An 8,375-nucleotide genomic window follows, 5' to 3' on the forward strand; every position below is an offset into this window, starting at 1 on the left:
GGGCTAGGGAAGGCAGACCCACCCTTAATCTGGTGGGCACAATCTAATCAGCTGCCAGCAAATATAAAACGTGGAAAGGTGAGGCTGGCCTAGCCTCCCAGCCTGCATCTTGTCTCCCGTGCTGGATGGTTTCTGTCCTGGAACATCCATCGGTCTCCAAGTTCTTCAATTTTGAGACTCAGACTGGCTCTTCTTGCTCCTCAAGCTTGCAGACAGCCTATTATGAGACCTATATCTATCTATATTTATCCTATTAGTTCTTTCCCTCTAGGGAACCCTGTTTAATACAACAATGTAGCTTGGGTTTCGCAAAAAAAAAAAGCTTGGATTTTGTAATTTGGGGTTCAAATCTCACCTCCATCACTTACTACTAGCTGTGTGGTTCGAATATGTCACTTAGCCTCTTTGAGGCTCGGTTTCTGTCTTGTTAAAAGAAAAACATGAAAATCCTTTTATCTTCTCTTCAGGGCCTTTGTGGCATTACAAGTGAGAGTTTAATATGCTGACTGTATGTGGACTGTTTTGTTTCAAGAAGCAGCAGCTCATCTCAAAACAGATGAAGTCAAAGAGAAGGAATTGTAAGAGTGCACTGGCATGTCTCTCAGAAGCCAGTGGCAAGACTGAAGCTTGGTCTCAGGAACAACTGAATCAGGAATTTGAAAACTGTCAAGATCCTGTTTCACTCCTCTACACATTGGCTTTCTTCTCATTCCCTAAGGGCTGAGTGTTTGTTTTCTGGCCATCCAAAAGCTTGGGGCTGTCATTTCTTTTGTTCAAAGAACACCCAGACTGAGTTGTAATTTCTTGGTTTCATTTCTGAATTTCTAGGGAGAGACTCTCCTTTGCTCTCTGGTATTTGTTCTGCACCCAATTAACTGTGGCAGTGGGTGAGTGTTTGCACTCAGATGGGTTGGAGATATTTCTCAGGAGAGCAATACTTTCTCAAAAGGAGATGTAACAGTCAGGGCCTAAGCAGAAATCACACGGCCCACACAAATTAGGATAATTTAAGGATGGTTCTATAAAAAATGACTAATTATTAAAATGTAGGTAAATTACAGGAAAACCATGAGGAACTACACCGACCTAGGGCTAGCAGCAACTATAGACTGTTAATGATGAGGCGAGGGAGAATTTACCAGAGCCCAAAAGGGGAGAGAGTTGGAAAGATCAGGCTATCTTGAGAGGAGTAGTGACCTTCTGTTTAAGGACACAGGCAGCCCAAGGGAGGGAACTGGGAAATATACATCCTGACCCCATACTTTCCCTCACATATCCTATCTGATCTCTCCATTGGCCAAAACTCACCAAAGGCACAGGATTGTATCAATACTGTCTATACAGGTCAGCTTCCTTGGGCATACTGCAGAGTGGAGATGGTGGAGAGTGCACTGGGGTACAAGCAAAGGTAAGTGGACACTTACTACTGGATCTGTCCCGCAGCTCCCTGAGCCAAACAGCCTTGCCTTGCACCCCAGTGCACCCATACAGCTCTCCACCGTACAGCTCTCCACCATGGAGAAGCTGTATGTCTGTCCTTAAGCGGCATACAGCTACATCCATATCCATATCCATATTTCCTATTTAACATTGACTAATTTCATCCATTGATTTCTAGACAATAAATTCCTTTTTTGTTGTTGTTTTTAGGAATGAGTGAAGTAAGTTTCAGTTATATAACTGCCACGGTTTTATAGAGTCCATGTAAAATAGATCCTAATTCTTTCAGATCCCTACTGTTCAAAATATCAATAGACAGACTTGTTGAAAAATTGGGTAGGCAGGATTTGTCTTTAAAGACAAGTACATTAAGACAAACATTTGTAGAAACAGGTCATTTTCCTGGGCAATTTTATTATATTTGGCTAACATAACTTATGTAAGTGCTTAGTATTTTATTCAGGGTTTCAGTACAGACATTTTTTAGAATTCCAATCTCTCATAATTTAGCATCTAAGCATTACCTACAATTGATTCAGAATGTATAAAAGTATAAACTTTATTATATGTGGGGAAAATATCTGTACATTCTATGACTATTCTAAAAGTAATGAATTTGTAAGAGAGAATGGAAGACAAAATGCCAGAAAATTTTAAAGTGTTTTATCTTTTGGAATAAGCTTTACAAGAAATTTTAAACAACCCTATTTCTTTGTTTTATTTAAAAATGATGGCCGGGCACAGTGGCTCACACCTGTAATCCCAGTACTTTGGGAGACTGAGGCAGGCAGATCACAAGGTCAGGAGTTCAAGACCAGCCTGACCAACATGGTGAAACCCCATCTCTACTAAAAAATTTAAAAAACTAGCTGGAAGTGGTGGCGTGCTTTTGTAATCCCAGCTATTCAGGAGGCTGAGGCAGGAGAATTGCTTGAAGCAGGGAGGTGGAGGTTGCGGTGAGCTAAGATCATGCCATTGCACTGCAGCCTGGGTGACAGAATGAGACCCTGTCACAAAAAGAAAAATAAAAAAGTTACAGTGTCCTTTTAAATTAGATTTGATGAAATGGTGAGCGTCTGTGTTAGAAACACAGAATAAAAAGATTTTTTTTTTTTTTTTGGCAATTGATTTATACAGCTGCCACAAAATTGAAAGGTGAAGTTATGACAAGAACCACTAAATGAAATGCATGCAAGTCATTCACAATGAAAACTATCATTAGCTAATGGTCCTAGGACCTGGTTTGTATACAAAGGAATGGAACCATATATGCAAAGGTACTACAATGAGACTTTAACAAGTAAGAGATTAAAATCTTACAATCTAATCACTAGATTTTACAGCTTAAGAAAAATACTCTTGTCAGTTTTTCCACTTCACCCTAGAAGTCCTTCTTAACTCTGAAAATATACTCCTATTCTCAAGTTTTGACTCTGTTTGTACCATTGAAAAGTTACAATGTGGTGTTTTCCTCAGACCAACTGTTTATATTTACAAATAAAAGTATATTTTAAAAATGTTTCAGACCAATCAGGGAGCAGAACTCTGGTAAGAAGAGTGTTCTACTTGGGAACAAGGAGGGAGTTTTAAGGACATCAGCTACTCTAATTGCTTTGCTCTCCCAGGTAGTAGGAATTACAGAATTTTATAAAAATCACTGACATGGTATTACTTATTACTTAGTCTTGATTTCTTAATATGTCAGTTTGGCCTTCCCATAAGTGTAGTTACATATTAAACAATAAAAAAGACTGTAAGATCCAGAAGACATCAGAAAGACTGCTGGCTTTTTAATATCTTCCAGGTGCTACAAAAGCCACACATAGTCTTGTATATTGACATGGGCCCTGCAAGGCCAGGGCAGAAGTGTATGACTCCACCATTTAAAGGATGCCAATTGGTGGAGCCATGGTAGCTGGATTTGGGAGGCTGACTAGTTCACAACCTCTGATAAACTGTCATCCAAGCCTGAACCAGGATCACCTAGGAGAGCCAGGGGTAAATGCGTTTTAGGTGGCCTAACTCCTTGTGTTGCAGCAAAGAAAGCAATTATGAAAATGGTTTGCGTTCATTGGAATGAAACCTTTGATTCTGAGGGTTACTCACAAACTATTGTGTTAAACCCTACTTGATACCATTTCAGTCTATATAAAAGTATGAGTACATGGTCAGTTTTATCACATAAATCAAATATAATGCATTTATAAAATTAAAACTGAATTTTCAAATTTTTGAACAACACACAATGATATGAAACAATGTTCACCATATGAAATTGAATTACAAAAGCAAGAAGTGAAATAATATGGAGTGTAAGATCTGTTTTGCTCAAATGTACTTTAAAATTTACTGTAAACCAAATCCACAAAAATAGAAACTTTTCTGTGCTGCTGTTTCTGCAGTGACAATAGGGAAAACTTTCTCTATTTTTCTTATATTTCTGTGTCTATTGTCACTGTAATCTATTTTTAAAATGAACAAATTATTTCTATAATGAGAAAAGAATTAAGTAAATGTTGTTTACAAGATGAAGTGAAAAGAAAAAAGTTCTGCCATAGCAGCAGACACAAGCCATTTAAAAGTGTTTAATCATTCTAGGTAATTGTTTAAAGAACATTTCCTATAAATAAACAAGCCTACCACTAAATCTTCTGAAATTAGGCCCTGTATTATAGTAAGTATATGAATGTTGTTAGTAATTACAGTGGCACAAAAGCAGCCCTCTGGTTTTGTGGTTTATGATTCATAATCTTTTTTTATTCAATATTAAGAAATACCCTGAAAATTACTATTGTCTTAAGAAAAATAAAATGTACTTGTGTTATCTTTGAAAAAGGCAATGTCCAAAGCCATGTGACTGCTTCTGTTTTATGAGAGAAACCCATAGTGTCTCATAGGTCTCTTCCAGACACACTGGAATAACGCCAATATAAGAATATTAACAAAGAGCAAGTGCTGAGCCAAATAATTTAATTATCATTTGTTGACTTCTTCCATCTAAACTACATGAATCTTTATCCCAATGACACAAAGGCATCATTTCACTAAAGTTGATGAATAACTGTTTACATATTTTCCTACCGAATACTTAAATTTTGTCCTGTTCATTTTTGTGTGGTTTGTGTTGTTTTGGTTTGTTCTTGCTGTTTTGTATGTTAAAGACGTTCAACTTTTGTCTATCAAAGTTGTGGAAAATATTTTCCTAGACTGCTGATTACCATTCTGTTTATGGTATTTTTGTAAAATACAGAAGCTAGTTTTTTAGAGGGTTATATCTATTGGTATTTTTCTTTGTGAATTCTACTGACTGTATTAGTTGATTCAACAAATATTTACTACATACTATGTGCCAGATACTCCTCTATGTGATATGATACAACAGTGATCCAAAACACCAAGTACTCTTGCCCTCATGGAGCTTGCACTCTTACAGAAGGAGACAGACAATTAACAATTAAAGTACATCCAACTTTTGTAGCATCTGAATCCTGAGTCAGTTAGGGGCCGTCTTTAAGAAAAAGAATACAAGACCTTGGAAAGGGACCATGGAAGTGAAGGGCTTCTGAGCATATCACATGGAAATGAGTGCTATGGAGACAAATAAAGTGGAGGAGAAAGATAGGAAGTGCTAGGTCAGAAGTAGGGATCACACGTTTTTCAGAGAAGCCACACTAAGAATGCCAAATTTGAACAAAGACCCAGAGGAGGGACAGAAGCACACAAAGAGGATATCTGGGAAAGAACATGGTAGAAGAAGAAAAGAGACAGTGCTAAATCTCCACAGGGAGAGAATGCCTGTAATGTTCCAGGAAAGGAAAGGAGGTGGGTAGGGCTGAAACAAAGAAAGCCAGAGAAAAATAATAGAAGATGAGTCATAGAGGTACCAAATGAAATTATGGGAGACAGGGAGCAGATGGTGTAGGGCCTTGCAGGCCCAGTCAATTTTCTTGATTTTCTCTCTCCGAGAGTGAGAGGAAGTCACTAGAGGTGAAATGATTTAACTTATGCTTTCACTTGGATTGATAGCTTAAGAATAAATTGTAGGGAGAAAGAACGCAAATACAGAGATGGATAAGGAGGCTATTGCCATAATCCAGGCAAGAGATCATGGTGGCTTGAATGAGTCTGCCTGGGGGATGTGAGAAAATATAGTTTGTTTTTGAATATGTCTTGAAGATGGAACCATTAGGATTTTCTGGTAAAATGGATATAGGTTGTAAAAAAGGAGAGTCTATGGGTTTTCTTCCAAGTAAATATGAAACTTTATTGAAATGAGAAATTCTTTTAGAGAATAAGCTTTTGGATACAAGACAAATGAGAAGTTCCACTTGGAGTATATTGAATTTGAGATGTCCATTGGATATATAAAGTAAGATTGTCACACATGCAGTTGGAGCTCAGTAGAAAAGTCCAGGATGAATATATACCAGCAGGGACCTTGTACAGATTTCTAACGTATCAACCTTATAATTGCTCTTTTCATTGTGGTAAAAATACATATAACATAAAATTACCATCTTAACCATTTTTAAGCATAAGGTCCAGTGATATTAAAAACATTCATAATGTCCTGTGTACCTGCTCTTTACAGTCCTTATATGTACTAAATATTTATGTGGACTGGTGAATGGTTTCTTTTATTATTTTTCTGTAACCTTCTTATTTCCTACTAATGCTTTGGCTTTAAAATGAAAAATAAAATTAATTAAAACTAAAATATATTTCTTAACATTATGAATATTAGAATGTACATTAGAAATCTGTACTCAAGAATTAAAGCATTTTCATTTTTTAAACAAGTATGAAACTATTAAGAAATAACATATTTTGGCATAAAATGAGTCATACAGATCATGCTTCTGCTGGTAGTTTAAATTGAAAAACCATAGCAAATATTATCTCCATATATATGGAATTTTTATTTTATTTACTTCAAGCCTTTAATTTGAGACATGATGGAAAAATCTTGTAGGCACACAGGGAAAGGCATGATTACTACTGAGTGAAAACGATCTAACTGGAAAGTTTTAATGCCTGTCAGCTAATGTCAAAGCTGAAATTCTGGAAGTATGATATGCTGCAAGACTGAAAGGAATGGAAAATTAGTGTTCCTCTTCTTTTTCTTCAACAGAATCCACACCAACCTCCTCACAATCCTTTTCAATGGCAGCCATGTCCTCACAGCCCTCAGAAAATGCTTCTTTTCCCATCCCCTCACCCACTTCCCAGTGAACAAAGGAACAGTTGGCATAACTCAAGTCAAACTTGTGCCCTAGGCAAACCCAGGCCTCAGCAATGGCTATGGTGTTGCTCAGCATGCACGCAGCTCTCTTTATGTTGGCCAGATTTCCAGCAGGTACGACAGTGGGAAGCTGGCAATTAATGCCAACTTTCAGGCCAGTGAAACACCAATCCTCAAACTGGATGTTGCATTTGGTCTTGTTAGTGGAACAGCAGTAAGTATTGACATATTTGGGAACCACATTACCACAGTGTAATAGGCAGTAAGCCATGTATTTACCATAGTGATTCACAATCTGGTTGCCTGGCTCATTTCACAATCTGGTTGCCTGGCTCAAAATAAGCACTGGTGACCTCTGCTATGCATGGTAGTCTTACCCAGCAGAGATGACAGGACATATGTGACCAAAGAGAAGAGGATGCAGGAAGAGGGTACCAGGTCAGTCTGGAATTCTGTCAGACTCCATGAAATCTGAGAGAAGCAGTGATGGAGGACACAATCTGGCTAAGAAAGCAGTTAAGATTAGGGTACTTTGGGTGCTCAATATTGGGGTTTCTACAACAGATGCCATAGATGGCCTTATTGTCTACCATGAAGGCACAAAATGCTGCAGGGTGGTGCTGGTGGTGGAATGGAGTTGTAGAGCTCAGCCGCAGCTGTGGAAACCTGCAGGGCTGGGCAAATGGAGAACTTCAGTTTAGACTTTGTGGCATAATCAACAGAGAGAAGTGAACCCAGAACCAGTTTCTCCACCAAAGCTGTGGAAAACCAAGAAGCCCTGAAGACGTGTGCACTGGTGAACCAGCTTGCGACTTTGGTCCAAGACAAGACCAATGATCTTGCCAATGTCGTGATCTCCACAGGCATAGTTATTGGCAGCATCTCCCTTGTCTGTGATGAGCTGCTCAGGGTGGAAGGGCTGGTGGTAGGTGCCAGTGCAAACTTCATCGATGACTATGGGTTCCAGGTTTATAAATACTGCCCTGGACACAAACTTGCCTGCCCACTGAAGAGGCGTAGAATCAATCATCTCCTTACCCAGTGGTCTTGTCACTTGGCATTGGGCTATTGAGCTGGATGCTGTGTTCCAGGTAGTAGAGCTCCCAGCAGGCATTGCCAGTCTGGACACCAGCCTCCCCAAGGTGGATGAAGATGTACTCACACTTAGTGGCTACAGGTTAGAAAAGCAAAAGTCAGAAGACACCAGGTCTCTGTTACCATCCCTGACATGTTAAGAGTCAAGTAGGTAACACATTGTATTTGGAAATTTTTTTTAAAAGGGCATAAATAACTCATGAAACACTTTACGAAGAAATGATAATGGAAATTAGAAAATAGTTCTATCTGAATGATAATGCAAATAGTATAAATCAAAATGTGTAGGATTTGGCTAAAACCACAATTATAAGGCAAAAGCCTTAATTGTGTCTATTAGGAAAGAAGAAAAAACAAAAATCAGCACAACTTCCAGTTTACACAGGTAGAAAAAGAGTAATGAAGTCACCCAAAGAAAGTAGAAAGAAGGAAAAAAATAAAGATGAGAATAGAAGATCTTTAAATGGAAAATAACCAATAGCTAACCCCATCAGGGGCTGGAGGGAAGCGGAAATGGAGACATTCTGTTCAAGGGGTACATGGTTTATTTACAAAAGATAACTTCTAGAGGGCTGCTGTACAGTTGTACTTAACAATA

The 8,375-nt window shown here is 38.3% G+C and overlaps 1 pseudogene; it reads right to left on the bottom strand.

Moving 5' to 3' along the window:
* Positions 1–6,542: 6,542 nt before the first annotated feature.
* Positions 6,543–7,758, bottom strand: LOC100430786 (tubulin alpha chain pseudogene; annotated as a pseudogene).
* Positions 7,759–8,375: the final 617 nt, after the last annotated feature.

Source organism: Macaca mulatta, chromosome 12 (genome assembly GCF_049350105.2).
Source record: "Macaca mulatta isolate MMU2019108-1 chromosome 12, T2T-MMU8v2.0, whole genome shotgun sequence".
Lineage (NCBI taxonomy): Eukaryota > Metazoa > Chordata > Mammalia > Primates > Cercopithecidae > Macaca > Macaca mulatta.